Source organism: Benincasa hispida, chromosome 1 (genome assembly GCF_027475165.1).
Source record: "Benincasa hispida cultivar pf3 chromosome 1, pf3_genome.v1.1, whole genome shotgun sequence".
Classification (NCBI taxonomy): Eukaryota; Viridiplantae; Streptophyta; class Magnoliopsida; order Cucurbitales; family Cucurbitaceae; genus Benincasa; species Benincasa hispida.
The window spans coordinates 32,247,094-32,264,549 of record NC_143478.1 but is presented as its reverse complement, the minus strand read 5'-3'; the positions used below and the strand labels follow the sequence as shown (position 1 = coordinate 32,264,549).

At 35.3% G+C, this 17,456-nt stretch overlaps 1 long non-coding RNA gene across 1 annotated transcript; it reads right to left on the bottom strand.

Annotated features, from left to right (window-relative positions):
* Positions 1–393: 393 nt before the first annotated feature.
* On the bottom strand, positions 394–1,722 carry LOC120080632 (uncharacterized). The gene is made up of 2 exons (XR_005482591.2): positions 1,192–1,722; positions 394–947 (listed from the first exon to the last, which is right to left on the bottom strand). It is a non-coding gene; the product is annotated as an uncharacterized LOC120080632 (long non-coding RNA).
* Between the last annotated feature and the right edge of the window lie 15,734 nt (positions 1,723–17,456).

The window sequence follows — 17,456 nt, the reverse complement described above, 5'->3', positions numbered from 1 at the left end:
CCTGTATTTATAACTCCATCCACCATAAAACCTACAAACCCATAAAACGAAAAACAACAAAAAAAAAACCTAACTTATTGTAGAGGCCTAACAAAAACAGTAAAATTGCAAAAATGAATACTTATTTGTTTATAAAAAAAAATAGATGAATTGTATAATAATATAATAAAATGATAATGAATAGAACATAATTAAAAAAAATACAAAAAAATTATAAATTTCGAATAAAATATACAGTCTGTTAGATGATAATATGTATAAAATAATGACTAAAATCTTAATCGCAAGCAAATATATTAATTCGAATTTAAAATAATAAAAAATTAATAAGATGATATAAAATCTAAAGATCTAGTATAAAATCAAAATGGTGATATATAAATTAGAAATTGATTCATTCTCAATACTTTTGAAAAGTGGTTATATTAAATCAAATTTGATATCAAACAACCCATTCAAAATTCAAATTGGGCGAAAATACACTTTTTTATCTTTGAACCGATTAGATTGGAGTCTCATAACTGACTCTTCCCATTTACACTAGATTTCTATTCATAATTGATACACAGTATAACAATTACATGTATTCGAAAATGCTGTTATCCGATCATACCAAGGGTAACTTTGGAATTATCTAAGTGTTCGTCATGTGAGCGGCACACGTTTTGCCAAAATTATTTTATTTTTGATTTTTGACAAAAATCAAAATAATCCCCCGGATTTTGCCATTTCCTCCAATTTCTCTTGTAATGTAATATAACAAAAAATCCATGTTTGGATTGAGCATTTTGGGCCCGATTTGTAATCCAAAACTCATTCCATTTCGGCAGTTTTCAACTTAATCGTCTTTATCACAATTTTCATGATTCACGATCTCACTTTCGTTCTGTCCTCGATTACTCATGCTTTCTAATATTTGTCTGATTCCCAGTAATCCTGATTACATTCTACAATAGAGGCAGAATATATGGCTTTAACAGAAGCTATAAAGGAGAGATTGTGGCTCAAAAGGATTGATGAAGGACTTTGGTTTAGATTAAACCGTAGTTAAAATCTATTGTGACAACCAAGTGCCATTCACCTCTCAAAGAACTCACAATATCATACAAAAACTAAACAGATTGATATTAAATATCACTTTGTGCGAGATAAAATTGAAAGTGAAGAAGTCGAAACACTTAAGGTTCATACCTCCAGGAATGTTGTCGATATGCTAACGGAGTCAGTTCCTAAATTCAAGCTCCTCAAGTGCTTGAGTTGATCGACTTCAACCTTCTAGAAACAGGGTAAAATGTCAAAAATTGGAAGAATTGAAGATTGCATGCATTGGATTCAAGGTGGAGAATTGAAAATAAATGACTCCAACGACTAGCTTTTAACTTCTCTTAGTAATATTACAAACTTGTAACTGACTGGTATAAACTATAAATACCATAATAGATCTATAAATGAGAAAGAGAGTTATCATTTTTGTAAAGGTTGTAAGAAAACTTATCTGCAAATCTTCAAACAATTTCTTCCAATAGATGTAGGCTGATTTTGGTCAAACCACATACCTCCTTATGCTTCTCTTATTCTTCTCCTTCATTAACTAAGTGTGCATGTTTTGTTCTTCAAGTTCCTTGTAGAAATTCACTATTGATAGAAGCTGTGAGCTAGTGAGAGAGTGAGAGAAAGATCGAGTTTAGAAAGAGAGAGATATTTTCATATGTATTCAAAATCAAAAGAGACTAATTGAATTTGATAAATTTTCTTACCTCCCATGTGGTGTTCTCAAACTAGCAACGTGGCCTTCTCCTCTCCACATCTGTCACCTACCACTAATTCTTCTTAGATCAGCTTTTCCCCCCTTGATTTGTAGTATATGAAGTATTCAAAATATAGAACCAGTTACAAATGCATTCAACACTATCAACTATTTGGAGGTGTTTGACTTACCAACATGAGTTAAGTTGAAATGGCAAAATTTACCAACTCAATGTTGTGCCCACTAACCTTAAATGTTGGTGAGTTGAGTTGGTTTTTTTACCAACCCATCCCAACTCTCCCTCTAATTCACCCCAATTCTCTCTCCTTCCAATATTTTAAGTGGTTCCACCCATCAGCCACCATCGGTGACTACCGCTACCACACTCCGACGACCACCTTTGTGTGGCCAATTCTAACGACCAATTGAGGGAAGTGATAAAGGTTTAGAGTGGAAATGGGAATTGGTCCAAAATCCCAATTTTTACAGAATTTGAATTTTAAAGAAAAAAAAATAGAAACATTATGCATCACAATAAACATTATAGCATGCTAATTATGAATAAAAGAGAAAAGGGATAAGAATACCCTTACCTTTGAAGAACCCTTCTCAAGAAAATCACGAACAATCAAGATGGCCACAACTAATTGGTTTCCTTGGTATGCTAATTATGGATGTTAGTTTATTGGTTTGTGGGTTTAATGCTACTAAATGTCAAATAAAACATCTCATATTTTATTAAAAAATAATAAAAAAATTGTACAATATAATTACAAACTATAAGACCCTATGAGATTTAGGGCATCAACCCCAACAATCTCCCACTTATCCTAAAGCTATTGGGGTATATAATATACAAGTACACAAATCAATAAACTAGGGCATAAAATGCGCCTAGTACAAAATCTCCTACTTGCCCTAGACTATATATGGCCTATCTAGTAGACCCATACTCTACAGGTGACCCTCAAAGACCTCAACCATGAGGGCCTTTGTAAATGAATCAGCAACGTTGTGTTCCGAAGCTATCTGTGTGACAATCATGTCCCCTCCATACACAATTTCTCAGATGAGATGATACTTCTGTTCTATATGCTTCTATTTTGCAATGATGTGTCAGTGAGACAGGGTAAAAGCTACCATAAGGTGATCAGGTACCCCTTCACTGAAATGAGACCATCTCAACCAATATACAGAACAACTCTTTGTTCCTATAAATATAGCCGGAGAATAAGCTTCAAGGAATTGGGCTGGAGAATGAGGAAAATACAGAAGGGTCAGGCTGTCGGGTAAGCTGGGCCAGTCTTAATGTTTTGATGATTCCGGCCAAACCACGATAATTTATGAGCTAATATTGTAGGGTAAGATTCCTGAGACATTTCAGAGAATATTTGTAGAAGGAATTATCTCTAGATAAAGCCTATAACTATGAGTAATCTGAGCTTTAAGTTGAATCTGGATTTTAGGGTTCAAAAGGGAGCCCGAGGTGACAAAGGGACTTCTAGAGAAAAAAGGTTCCTAAACGATCAAGGTGAGTGACTAAAATATTTTCAATGTTTTAAGAAACCATGTGCTAAAAAAAGATCTTTCAGATAAAGACATGTTTTCTAAGTTTTATTAAAGAAAGTTGTTTTATGACTAGTTTTACTTAAAACTCGATACCGAAGGACATTTGAGAAGGTATCCAAGTAGCTCGATACTGAAGGACACATTTGAGAAGGTATCTGAGCAAAAGTACCCAAGTGTGAGGTAGTTCTTCTGATAAAAATCAGTTTTCTGGTCACTCACTGGGCTTTATAGCTCATGCTTTCCAAATGTTTTTTCTTTTCCCAGGTAGCGAAAGGTGAGGAGTTCCAGGGTGCTGCTAAGGTCAAGGTCTACCACATGTCACAGTTACACTTCCGGAGGGTTTTACGGTTGTTGTTGTAAACTTTGTTGTTAAATCTTTGAGTTGTATAAACGTTACATTGTTGTAATATAAAATGGGCCTACTTAATCAGTTGGTTATTGAATTTATTCATTGGTATAAGAGTTATTTCCGCAAGAGTTATTAGGCAGTAAGTGTCAACAAAAGGGTTGATAACTGCTGCAATCACGCCCTTTTTTAGGTTCGGAGGGTAGTCTGGGGCAGGGTGTGACAACTACGTGATCCACTTATATATCACATATACATGCATAAGTTTACATAAGATAACCATGAAGCTTTGTTTATTGGATTTGAGTAAATGCCTTAATGAAATAACAGTTATTTTATTCATAAAACAATGTGTATCATTACAAACAATGAGACTCCGAGAGAATTAGAACACCAATCCCATCAAAGGTGTGTGATGCCACATTATTCAAGCCTCGGAATCAGCCCTTAAGGGAGTAATCTATCTACTTACCCCTACTTTGGGGAAGGAGTGAATTCCATCTTGTGTAGCTAAGTTCCCAGCTCCCCAATCAGACAAATTCTCAAAGTGGTAGGTTTGAGTCAACGATCTGGCCACTCGCACCCATGCAAATCAAAGGACCGCCCTTAAGGGCAAGAGTTCCCAACTCACTCAGGATTAAGGTCATGATACTTATGGTCATCCTAGTGAAGTGAAGTCTCTGTCATGAACGACATTATCTAATGAGACTAAACACTTCGTGGTCCGGTCTTATACAAACTTCTTTGTATAGGACACCCGTGCTTGCATGTCTCCACATGAATGATTAGGATCAAACCATCTAAGCACATCACAACATTTGTAACTATCTACAAAGCGGGCCGCATCCATAGTGTCACCAGGATAAGGTTTCCTTCCTATATTCATATACTACAGACCATTTTGATTATCACTTAAGGCATGATCCACTTGTATGTCTCTATATACATGCTTAAGTTACAACGACAACCAGGGATCTTAGTTTATTGTTTTGTGGTCAAGCAAATAAAACATCTCATGTTTCATAGACAATAGTGAAGAAAATATCCCATATTATTACATCACAGCGTTTGTTCAATACAGGTGTTTACAAACTACAGGACCCAACGAGAGTTTAGGGCATCAACCCCAACAACTGGTGTATGGTTTTAAGGATTTGATCCTTACAAGATACACAGACTCTAATTTCTAGACTAATAAGGATTCTAAGAATCCACATTACAATTAGTGTTCAGTCTTAACGGAGAGGCGGTAGTTTGGAGAAGCACCAAGCCAGAGTGCATTACTAACTCCACTATAGAGGCTGAGTATGTAGCAACTTGTAAAGCTGCTAAGAAAGCTGTTTGATTGAGAAAATTTTTAATTGATCTGAAAATAGTTCCAGACATGTCAAATCCTATAACCCTTTATTATGATAATAGTGGTGCTATGGATAATTCCCGAGAGCTTAAGAGTCACAAATTTGTAGACTATATTTTTATTTAATTGAATTCATATATCAAATAAGAGTTAAGAATATTTAGATAAGAAGTATCTTTGTAGTTGAAAAGTATGTAATATATAGAAAAAAAGCCTATAAACAAATATTTTTTTCCTAAAACATTTTCAAACAAGAATTAATGAAAATGAAGATTTGTTCTCTAATGATCCTTCGAATTTAGAGGAATTGAAAGTGAAGTTGTTGAAGAAATCTGTTGACATTCTATTGGCTACTAAGATGATGAGGGAAATTCAATTAAAAAAAATCACGACAAAGTAAAAATACAAAACAACGATAGGAAGAGGAAGAAAAAGAAAAAGATGACAATGAAATTCATGGGAAAAAAAGAGTTAAAAGTTTTTATTTTTGTTTCATTTTATTTAATCATATTTATGCAAGAAATGTAATAGGTTAATTGTTGTTATTTAAAAATTAAAAAAAAATTGCAATCCATATTTTATTCAAAAAAAAGATGGGTAGAATTATTGAATAAAAAAATCCAAACAAAAATAGTAATCATAAAAGAAAATTATTTAGGTCTCTTTTGGTAACCATTTAGTTTTTTATTTTTGTTTTTGAAAATAACATATTTCATCCACATTTTTTTACCATGATTTGCATATTTCTTTAGTACAATGATTGAACTCTTAGCTAAATTCTATGAACAAAAACAACATTTTGAAAGCTATTTTTTTAGTTCTCAAAATTTGGCTTGGTTTTTTAAACTAATGATGAAAAGTAGATGACAAAGAAAGAAATTTGGACGTGGAAGTAGTGTTTATAGACTTAATTTTAAAAAACAAAAACAAAAAATAAAATGATTACCAAATGGATCTTAGAGTTCAAAAAACTTCACCAGATACCTAATCATATGAACTCAACCTTGTACCCTAAAAACAGACATATGAACTTAAACCAAATAACTCTATACCCATAGATATATGATCTCTACATATATATGAGAGCATTAAAGGTGAAAGGGCCGAGAAGTCTGTGCCAAAACAAAATTCTAGATTGTGTGTCTGGAGTTTGGGATACTGACTTGAAATAAGATGTCTGGAGTTCATATATTTCACAATCTAGAATTTTGTTTTGGCACAGACTTCTCGGCCCTTTCACCTTTAATGCTCTCACGTCCAATGCGTAGGTTCTTTAGATCTCCTCCAAAACCTAGCCTTTTGCTTTCACAATATAAAATATCCAAACGAATTTAGAGTTTTCGTTGAGTTTCTATACACCATAATTTTTGCTCTGTTTCTCACCATATTTATTTATTTCCATTCAGAAAATGGTTCAATTCGATCGATTAACACACATTTTAGCCATATATGGTTGCAATCATATTCGTGGGTTATGACGAATCCATCCATCCATTCAGCTCTGTTGAATCTTAATAATCTCAACAATTCATTCATTAATTCATTCAGAAGAAATTGTTCAGTGGAATCTTAACAATCTCGGCCAAATCAGACAATCCCAAAGCTAATTAACTGAATCCATCAATTCATTCATCTCTGTTGTCAATATTTTTAACTTCATCGGCATAATTTTTTTTTTGGGATCATTTAAGAAATCTTGCCCAAGAAATTGGGCAATTGTCATGCTCAATTGGGACTTATGGTCTGGGCATGTTGGTGCTTGGGAAGCTCTATGAAGAGGCAACAAAGAAATTCTGTAACGGAAATCACAGAAACTCAAGCAAATATCGAATTTAAATGTTGAAGAACAGCTTCATTAAAGAAACTCAAGAAGCTGTAATATCGTTAGTTTTGGTGAGAAAAGCTGGGGGAAAATGCAAATTCGTTTAAGATGGAAGTAGAACTTTACTCTCTTGATGCAATGAGGACTGAGATTGAGTTTAGTTAGCAAATAAGTTGTCAATATCAATGGTTGTTATCGTAACGACGATTGGATATTGGTCGTCGGTCGAGAACATGTGAAAGAATGAAGAAGAAGAGGAGGGGAAGGGAGGGAAAAAGAGAAACGAGTGGAGGGAAGGAAAAAAGGAAAAAAAGGAAAAAAGTGAAAAAAAAATTATATTTTATTTTTAAAAATGATATACTATGAGTAAAATTTGTCACCTCATCGTCTCACATCACTTTTCCATCAGTCTAGTCAAAATTAATTCGAGGCCATTTAGAAGTATTTTCCAAACCTCATGGTCTAAAATGTCTTTTTTTTTTTTTTTTTTTCAAACTTCAAGGATCAAATAGACACCAATTTCGAATCTAAGAGACCAAAAATACATTTTACTCTTGAATTAACGTTAACAACTCAATCTCAATTTATATAATGTAAAATCTATTTCTAAAGTGCTAAAAAACAATTTTTAGGAGTTGTTGAAAAATAAATTATTAAAAAACTAATGAAATTAAATAAAACTAAAATAAATATATGTATATCTAATTGTATCATAAGTAAAGAAAAAAAAACTTTAAAGCTCAGGTTGGTTCAAGGTTTGTTTGGGTTATTTTAAGTGAACTCATAAACCAATCAAATCCATAAAATTTTTATTTATTTAAGGGATTATTATAGAATCAATCCTTTTCAAAACTTATTTTCACAAATACTTTTTTATATTTTTGTAAATAAGATTTAATGGATTTTTTGGACTAAAATATCCTTGAGTATGGTGGGCGGCTAGAGAGAATGCGTAGTTGGAAAAAAATTCATATTTACAAACCACCCTTAATGTAGGAGAGAGAAAATGCATATATTTGTTAAGATTTTATTCTTTTTGTTTAATTGGAGAGAAAACAGGTTTAATAGATACGTTATCGCATATGAACTCAGACTAAACAAAAGAAATATGTTCACCAAACCTAAAACTTATACTAAAAGCATAGTAAAAGTAGTAAGAATGGGGTCGAATCCATAGGAAAAAAAATGAACTACTAAGGTTGATTAAATAATGCATATAACGGGGGGGGGGGGGGGGGGGGGGGGGGGGGGGGGGGGGGGGGGGGGGGGGGGTTGGTTTGATTTGTAAAGAACTAAATTAAAAATAAACATGCAAAGAATCGAAGTTTGAACGAGATTAAACACACAATTGGATTGAAGTGAATCAATAAAAGGGGTCTTGAGAATAGTTTATATGTCCAATTTCAATCATTAGATGCTAATAAATAACGTCAAATCCATGAACTCTACAACCTATTAGTGACACTAATTCCCCAATTAGCCAAATTCGAGATTAATCAAATTGCCTCTAAATTAATTTTAAACTCTTCTTTCTTAGCAAAATCCAAGCAAAAACTAATTCACATTACGACTAGCGTTCGTGCGTTGTGACATACTACAAACTCGAAAGCCTATACCTATAGCATGGTTAATTGAATTGGTCTGACAAATCACTTTTATTAGATTCTTGTTTACAAAATCTTCATGGCGCTATGCATAATTGTTGATTACGTTGCACGAATTAGGATTGCATGTGTCGCTATGCATAATTGGGGGTTGGTTTGATTTGTAAAGAACTAAATTAAAAATAAACATGCAAAGAATCGAAGTTTGAACGAGATTAAACACACAATTGGATTGAAGTGAATCAATAAAAGGGGTCTTGAGAATAGTTTGTATGTCCAATTTCAATCATTAGATGCTAATAAATAACGTCAAATCCATGAACTCTACAACCTATTAGTGACACTAATTCCCCAATTAGCCAAATTCGAGATTAATCAAATTGACTCTAAATTAATTTTAAACTCTTCTTTCTTAGCAAAATCCAAGCAAAAACTAATTCACATTACGACTAGCGTTCGTGCGTTGTGACATACTACAAACTCGAAAGCCTATACCTATAGCATGGTTAATTGAATAAGATTAAACTAGGGCAAACATGCTTGAGATCAGAACAGTCTTACCGACACATGCAATCCTAATTCGTGCAACGTAATCAACAATTATGCATAGCGCCATGAAGATTTTGCAAACAAGAATCTAATAAAAGTGATTTGTCAGACCAATTCTATCAAATTCCACTAAAAATAATCCAAATCACACCCAAGAGTTCATAGAATTCAACATTAGTAATTAGAAATCTTCAAGAAATTGAACAAACAACTAAAGCCAAGAAAGAAATAACCTAGCATTGCATTTTCCTCAAATTAATAACAAAAATTGAGAAGTTGAAAGCCATAAATGGAAAATATTGGAAGAATGAGAAGAAAGAATGATGAAATCCGGGTGAAAACTCCTAAAAAAAACTGTCCCAATCGTGGCCCAAATCGTTCTCCCTTCATAAATTTTCTTCACCCTTTCAACTGGAACCTAGATCCTCTATTTGTAAAATGATCGCACGTCGCAACTCTGCCAAGAACATTACGACGCTCTTGTCGAAGGAGAGGCGCAACATTGATGTGACGATGCATTGCACACGCGAAAGCTACTTGTCCGTTGGAGTTCGTAGCATTGCAACGCTGCCCTTTTCTCATACTTCTATCCAATAATGTCGAGTTGGAGCATTAGCATGGCATTGGGACGTTGCCTGCTTGTCCCAAAATTGATGCCTACTACCTCTTAACATCACGTGAGGGTTAAGGGAGGGTTGCAACACTGTCCTCAAGGGCAGCTTGGTAATTTTGATGTCTTCTTTCAATATGATGCATCCAACACCCATTCTTGCTTCTTTTGGCTCGGTTTTCATTCAAATGACTCATTTACTCTTTGAGATAGACTTACCTTCAAATGAGACAATTTAGGCATAAGAATTATTCGGACCTATTATTAACTCTTTTTTAGAGCTAACAAACATCTCCAACTTAGCTCTTAATCATCCCGAGCAAAATCGTAACATACAATCATGCAGTCAATAAGGTACTATTCACTCTATTTAACGGTCCCTAACTCAAGTCTTAACAGTCTTTCGAGGTACACAATTTAATCACATAACAAACCAAATTCAAATACTCATTTGAAGCTCATTGTAATAGATACTTTTGCAATCAAAATCATGTAAAAATGAACATTAAAGCCTTGAAAACTTTTTTTTTTCCATGAGTCAAAGAATACTTAGAAAAGCTTTATCCTATTCTCATCTTTCCTCTACTTTATCTCAGTTATCAGCTCATGACATTCTATTCTCCATCAAAGAGCAACTCTTAGACAAGAGTGCCTAAAACTCACACACACAAAACTTAGAAGGCATCAATTTAACCTAGAGGGCTAGCTTTCACACTCGACCACCAAAAACCTAACCACTCTTTTCTCGCGGGCCCTAACTAGACACGACAGAGATAGCTCTTTTCTCCTCTATCCATGCACACATACCACTTATTATTATTATTTATTTATTTATTTTGCAAGCAAGCTAGCTTTTGCCTTTTTTTTTTTTTTTTTAATAAAATATGCTTACATTATTTTAGCAACTCCTCTTTTTTTTTTTTCTTTAATAACACACTAGCCCACTTTTTTTTTTTTGCCTCATTGTTTAATTTTGCACTCAGGCACTGAAAATTACTCCCAAGCTAAAAGTGGGTCTTTTAAGGTGACAACGAAAATCCGAGAGGGATAACCCGATTCTAAGACTCTTTAGGATTTATATAAAAGAACAAGAAATTTTCAACCTAGGTTCATTATGCATAGGTTTTCATGAAAAGATTTTTAGAAAAAGCTCAAAATCACGAGAGAATTTCCTTTCTTGAAAGCATAAAACCATGTGAGTGCATCATCGACTTATCATTGAAAGGAAACGAAAAAACAGAGCGAACAGATCATGCATAAACATCCATATATATCTTCATCACAGGGATTCTTATTCAGCAACAATTGAAAAATTCAGATCATAAAAAGTCGAGCTTAGATGCTCAAGGCTAACCAGAGATCTCATGTATAAAAGAATCAATTCAATTATAAAAAACAATTCAATAGTTGTGTCTCATCTATACTAAGTATACCAAGAATTCAGCTATCCCCAAAAAAATGAACCATATACCAGATATGTTATACACAAAATCAGAAAAAAGAAGCATGCTTTGCATCCACCCTCAACTTTAAAAACATACATTGTCCCCAATGTATTGCAAAGTTAAAATTCATGCAAAAGGACAAATAGTGGGAGTTAGGGGAACAAAAAAACATTCCCCATGATATGGACATGAGCATGAATTTGGGGCAAGCTTCTTGATGAAAAGTTAAAAAAAATATATTTCTTGTAAAGAGAGAGAATTATCAACATTCTTTCAGTTATTGCTTTTTTTTTATTGGTAAAAAATAAATGAAAGAACCATAAGAAATAAAGAAAAGAAACTGAAAGTTGATAAATTTGATGCCTGACTGCCTCCAGGAAGCACAAATTTTTATCATTGTTTGCTCGACGTTGGGTGAGGATGGGCTCAAGTGAATGAGGGTGAATTCAAAACCAAGCTTGAGTGAGCAAGGTTCACTTCTCCTTCATTGAAAATCTTGACACGGTGCCCATTCACCTTGAATTCCTTTCCAGTCTCCAAGCTCCTAATCTCAACTATACCATAGGGAAAAATGTTAATAACTTCAAACGGACCAAGCCACTTGGATTTATGCTTACTTGGCATGAGTTGGAGGCGTGAATTGAAAAACAAAACCTTTTGACCGACTTTGAAGTCTTTCCTCACAAGACTCTTATCATGAATTAGTTTGGTTTTTTCCTTGTAAGTTTTAAAGTTCTCATAAGCCTCAAGTCTCAACTCTTCCAACCCTTGCAGTTCAAGAAGTCTTTTTTCACTGGTTTGGGCTAAGCTCATGTTGCACTGTTTCACCGCCTAGTAGGCTTTGTGCTTGATCATAATCGGTAAGTGGCACCTTGCCATAGACAAGCTTGAAGGGTGCTGTCCCAATGGGAGTTTTGTAAGTTGTCCTATATGGCCAAAGAACATTGTCGAGGCGTGTGCTCCAATAATTTCTTTTGGGGTTGATGATCTTTTCAAGGATACTCTTCACCTCTCGATTGGATATCTCGGCTTGACCTTTCGTCTGAGGATGGTTGATAGACAAAATTTATATCTATATTATATCGCAAAAAACTTGTAATGATTTAAAATGAATGAATGATGCGCTATGACTCAAGTTGCTTTGCGATAATTATTTATGATAATATGCGATACTACATTCTAAATGTATGCGATGATGCTTAAATGCTTCGTAGTATGCGTTCGTGTAGTGCGCGTGTCACAAGTTTTCATGCGCTGGAACCAAGTATAATTCCAACGCAAGTTTCTCAGATTGACCTGAGGTCGAACACGGGGATTGTTGTGATTAATGCAATACTAATGTGGTATATGCGACCGGTTAAACATAAAGAATAATGAATTTGGTTTGCAGAAACGTAAAATGCGGTAAAACGTAAATTGCTGTAAATAATAAAATGCGACAGTAAATAAAGTGCGGTGACGTAAATTACAATGATAAGTAAATTGCGGTGATAAAATAAATGAATAAACAATTAATGATACAAATTGAGGACTGGTTGTGAAGTTGTGCAAAAGAGTCTAATGAATGCAGTGGCAAGTCTTGTGAATGAATCAGAAAGAGAATGAGTTGAGGGAAAGGACATCGCAAGTTCATCAATCTTGTTGAGGACGTAACTAAGGTTCTGTTTTTCCTTGGCTTACACCATTCAGTGATCGGCCGCATTCCCATATGTCTATGGTGAAACAGGAATGAACGTGATGAACGCAAGGTTGTTTTCATATCTGGAAATACTTCTCACTTTAGTTAACGCATTCTTTCAACCTTCTTTCAATAGGCGGAATAACATCCACACTTCTGCTCTCACAGGTAAAAATGTCGTCGAGCATGCTTTAGCTAAACTCAACCGATTTCCTTAACAAGGATTAACTCACTCGCTTAATCCTTCCTCTTTACCCTGGGGATTAGTTACATATGATGGAGAAAATGGATGATGAATGTATGGAAAGAACAGAGAGATAACAATGATTACGATAATGATATTAAATCTAGAGATCAACGTTTGTTATAAATAGTGAATGAAATATTAAAGATAGATGACACAGTAGATGAATGGAAAATAAGAACAAACACGAAAAGAGTGTCAATATCTTAACACAGATCTCGATCAGAGACGATTTGCTTACCGGCTTATGGAAGAAATGGAGTGGAAATCTTTCCTCTCAGGCTTTCTTTCCAAGTAGAAGTGACCTCTTGCACAGAGCTTCTTCTTCGGGAATGGAAATAATTTCTTGCTCAGAGACTTACCTTTCGGACTTGTCTCGTCTTTCTCCCGAATTTTCTCTGGATTGTCTCTTCAGACCAACCTCCTTTTCATTGAATTTGAGGAAGTTATTTATAGACCTTGGCTTCTTCTGTATTAGTGGTCCTGCTTTGAAAATCTGATAATTCCTACCATGGCTTGGTGGAAACGTCCACTCTACTCCACGATTGATTTGTCAGAATCGTATAACAAAAAAGCTGTACACTGTCAGAAGTCCTTGCAAATGTGTTGCTCTTTACATCTACGATCGATTGCCGCATGCGGTGTAATTGTTTTGATCTTCTATCGATTACCACATGCAGTGAAAATGCGTTGATCGCTTGAGTCCATGATCGATCGTCGCATGCGTTGCAATTGCGTTGTTCTTTTCGTTCTTGATCGATTGTTGCATGCAATGTGGATGCTTTGTTCATTTTTGTCCTCGAGAGATTATCGTATGTGGTGACCTATTTCCTGCAAAACAATGACTTGGACATTCCATTTTTCCATTTTAATGGGGTTAGCGGGTGTGCTCACGACACTTTACAATTTTCGTATTTCTAAGCCAATTTCTATACTGTCGACGCAACTTTTCCTTCATTTTGCCGCATAATCTAAATAAAACGGTATAAAAAACTAAGGCAATTTATCACACCCCCAAATTTAGATATATGCTTGTCCTCAAGCATATCCTCAACTAAAGCAATTTAGCTCAACTCCTATCCTAACTTTGCGTCGATCGGCTACTCCGAATGCTCCACCTCTACATAATTTCTCAACCCTATAGGTTCCTTCTATCTTTCGACATTTCTTCACATGCTCTACTTTATTCTTATCTAAAACAAACCTCTGCTCAAAGTTCCCTTATAGTTTTGACAAGAATGTTTTATCTCTTCTTGCAAAAACAACGAAGTGTGCCTTTTATGTGGTGGCTTGGTTTGCGTCATCTTGTAGAGAGCGTTGATCATGGTTACACCCTTCGTTTTGGCTTGCTCCTACTGGTGTCATGTGAGCATCCAACTTCGGTTGTGTACCAAGCTCAAGTTCAACTCTTGATCCTCAACCAAGTTTTACTTTTGCTAGTCAGAGGAGTTGTCTCTTTTATTCTTGTTTTTTTTTTTTTTTTTTTTTTTTTTTTTTTTTTTTTTTTTATATTGCGTCGATCCTGGAAACCTACCTTCATTTTAGCTTGCTCCTATGGGTGTCATGCGAACATCCAACTACGAGTAGGTTCCTTTCACGACTTAACTCTTATCAGGTTGGGATTTTCCCTTGCACTGACAGCGGAGTTTTTTTTTTTTTTTTTTTGACGATGATGAACGCATTTGCCTGATATTACCGCATCCGCTTGATCGCATCTGCTCAGACCTTCCCCACCCCCAAATTTAGAGATGCACAAGGTCCTCATTGTGTTGTTTTGGACAGAAAATCAAAACACTTAGTCAAATTTTTTAAAAGAAGGTTTGAGCAGAATCTTGTAATAGAGAAGGTAAAGTAGAGCTATTGCGATGAATTGTCTAAGTGTTAAGCAAAAAATGCAATGTATAAAGAAATTTTGCTAAGGGTATGCATACTACTCATCATGGCAGCGTAAATAAACAACGCAAAAGAAAAGACAAGAATTACCATAATAATTGACAAAGGATGATAAAAGTAAAGAGGCCAACGCATAAGAAAAGAATGATTACTCAGTTGTATAAAATTTGTCTAAGTACACAAAGAATTATAAATATCGCAACACAAAATTGTAGCATGTACAAAAGAATACAATGTATAGCTTTCTATATAAAAAAATGAATGACCGCAAAGAAAAAATGCAAAATTGTGGAGAAGGTGGTACACCCCCAAATTTAGAGTTGCGGCGGGGGCTCTTAATGAGGAGGATGTTGCGGAGGAGCTCTTTGTGACGCTTCTTGAAATTGTAGAGGTTGATGTAGATATGGAGGCACCATGGGACCATGTAGATATGCCGTTAAGAAATTGAAGTACTCATGGTTGCGCTCGGCCATCTGTCTTTGGTTCAGGCGAATGGTAAAGATGTTGCGCTGAATATTGACCATCGCTTGTCGTAACATTGTGTTGCTGTCTCGAAACTCTACGTTGCTCTCCTGTAACTCCGTTAATGCATGGCGGAAGAAGGTAAGCTGTTGAGATAAGAAGACCCGCATATCGGCTAAGATAGCAGCAAAGGATGCAGTGGTGGGTTATGATGCTTAGATTTATGAGGTGTGGGAAATATAGATGATATGTGTTGATGGATAGCGTTGTGCACTCAAGTTTCCCCAGCGGAATCCAAGTGTAAATCCCTTTGAGTTTCCTGGTAAGTCCAGGGTCGAACACAGGGACTTGTGAAAATAGTTGCGTTGGAGATTTTTATGAAAACTTACGGTAACCAATTAAATAAACAAGTGTTTGGTTGTTGTTGCGTTGGTGAAAATAATAATAAATGCGGCAGAGTGTGAAAAGAATTGGAAAACGGGAAATACGATGAATATACGATGAACGGGTTGAGAAGAGTTTCAGCTAACACTCCCTAGGTTGCGTTCATGCAACATGCATACAATAGTAAACCACCTCTCGGCGTGAATGTCCCGGCTTCTAAGGCTTGAATGCATGTGATAAATATGCGATAAGTCTATAGGGTTTACACATAAACCTCTATCTCTATTTATGCGATGACAACATGACATTCACACAAATATGCGACCACATAATATCACTCTTATTCCTAGGATGCATGCGATGCAAGTTGACAAGCAAAGCTTATCTCTAAGTCCCTATCTCTTGTTTATGCAAGCCTAATCTTGCTCTTTTAAGTCAGATTCTAACCTAGCTCTCTCGAGACATTAGGTTTTTTCTTTAGATTCTCTCTCGAGTAACTCTAAAGGGATGTTTGAACAGCATAAAATAAGACAATAGCAAGCAATGAACTTCCTAGATTATGTTAGCTTAGTTTTTCTCAACCCATTCAACTAGTTTAGCTACTCATGTGTATTAAGAGAATGAGCAATAGAACTTCCATTGAATAGATATAAGATGAAGTACATAATAACAATGCAAATATAGTAAAGAGCCTGGAGCAATTTCTTGCCACCAGGCGTTATACTGTTCTACTCGTGCTCTAAAGATATTCTTGCTTTCGCGAGAGTTAACCCGCTCTTTGCTCTTACGCCCCAATGTTCTCTCTCGAGCCGCTTTAGATGATCTTCGGCGTCACCACTTCTCTCTAACTCTGCCGTAAAATGGAAAAGAAAACTATGAACAGAGGTGTGAACTTGTAAAGTGATGTGAAGTAATCGACTGCTTAACCCCTTCTCTGAAGAATGCACTTGGTATTTATAGGGCATCAAAAGTGAAAGAGGCTTCTCTCTCCTGGTTGTACAGATGGGTCAGCTTTAATTCCTGACTGACGCACTGAATAATTGTAACCGATAAAGCTGGATGTACTTTGTGACCATTATCAGCTGTCAACTTAATTTGGATCCGACTGTCGTCAGCTTTCTGTCCCATCAATCTTAATTGTCCTTTCGTCCGGATGCGTCCACCATGTTGCGGTGATTCTTCTTGGGTGAATGTTTGTGAGCACGATCAACGCAAAGTCTTGCGGTAAAGATGCGCTCGATCAATGTATTCCTATGATCGCATTCTTTGCATTGCGTTAACATATTATTCTGCATAAAAATATAAAGATCAACTGCTCTAATGCATTGGACGCATGTGACTGCAATATTATAGAATTTATGCTTAATGGACGCAATTTAACATATTCTATCAACGCAATCCAACATTGTTTAAGAACTTAGCACTATGGTAATGTGCATTTCTGCCCGTTATCACACCCCCAAATTTAAACAATGATTGTCCTCAAGTATAAGTTAAATATTCCTTTAGCAAGTTAACCGCAAAGTTTTCTTTCCTAGATTTCTCAAGGATACTTCGTTCAGATCCTATATGCTAGAATTTCCTTAAGTCTTATTCAAATCTCTTCCTAAAATATTTCTAAGACTTAGGGATTGCAAGCTTATCTTTCAAAAGGACTTTACAAATTTCGGAACATCGGATGATTTATTTCAAAAAGAAAATTTTTCACCGGGGTGTCAAATGATTTATCCCTGCACAAAAAAAAAT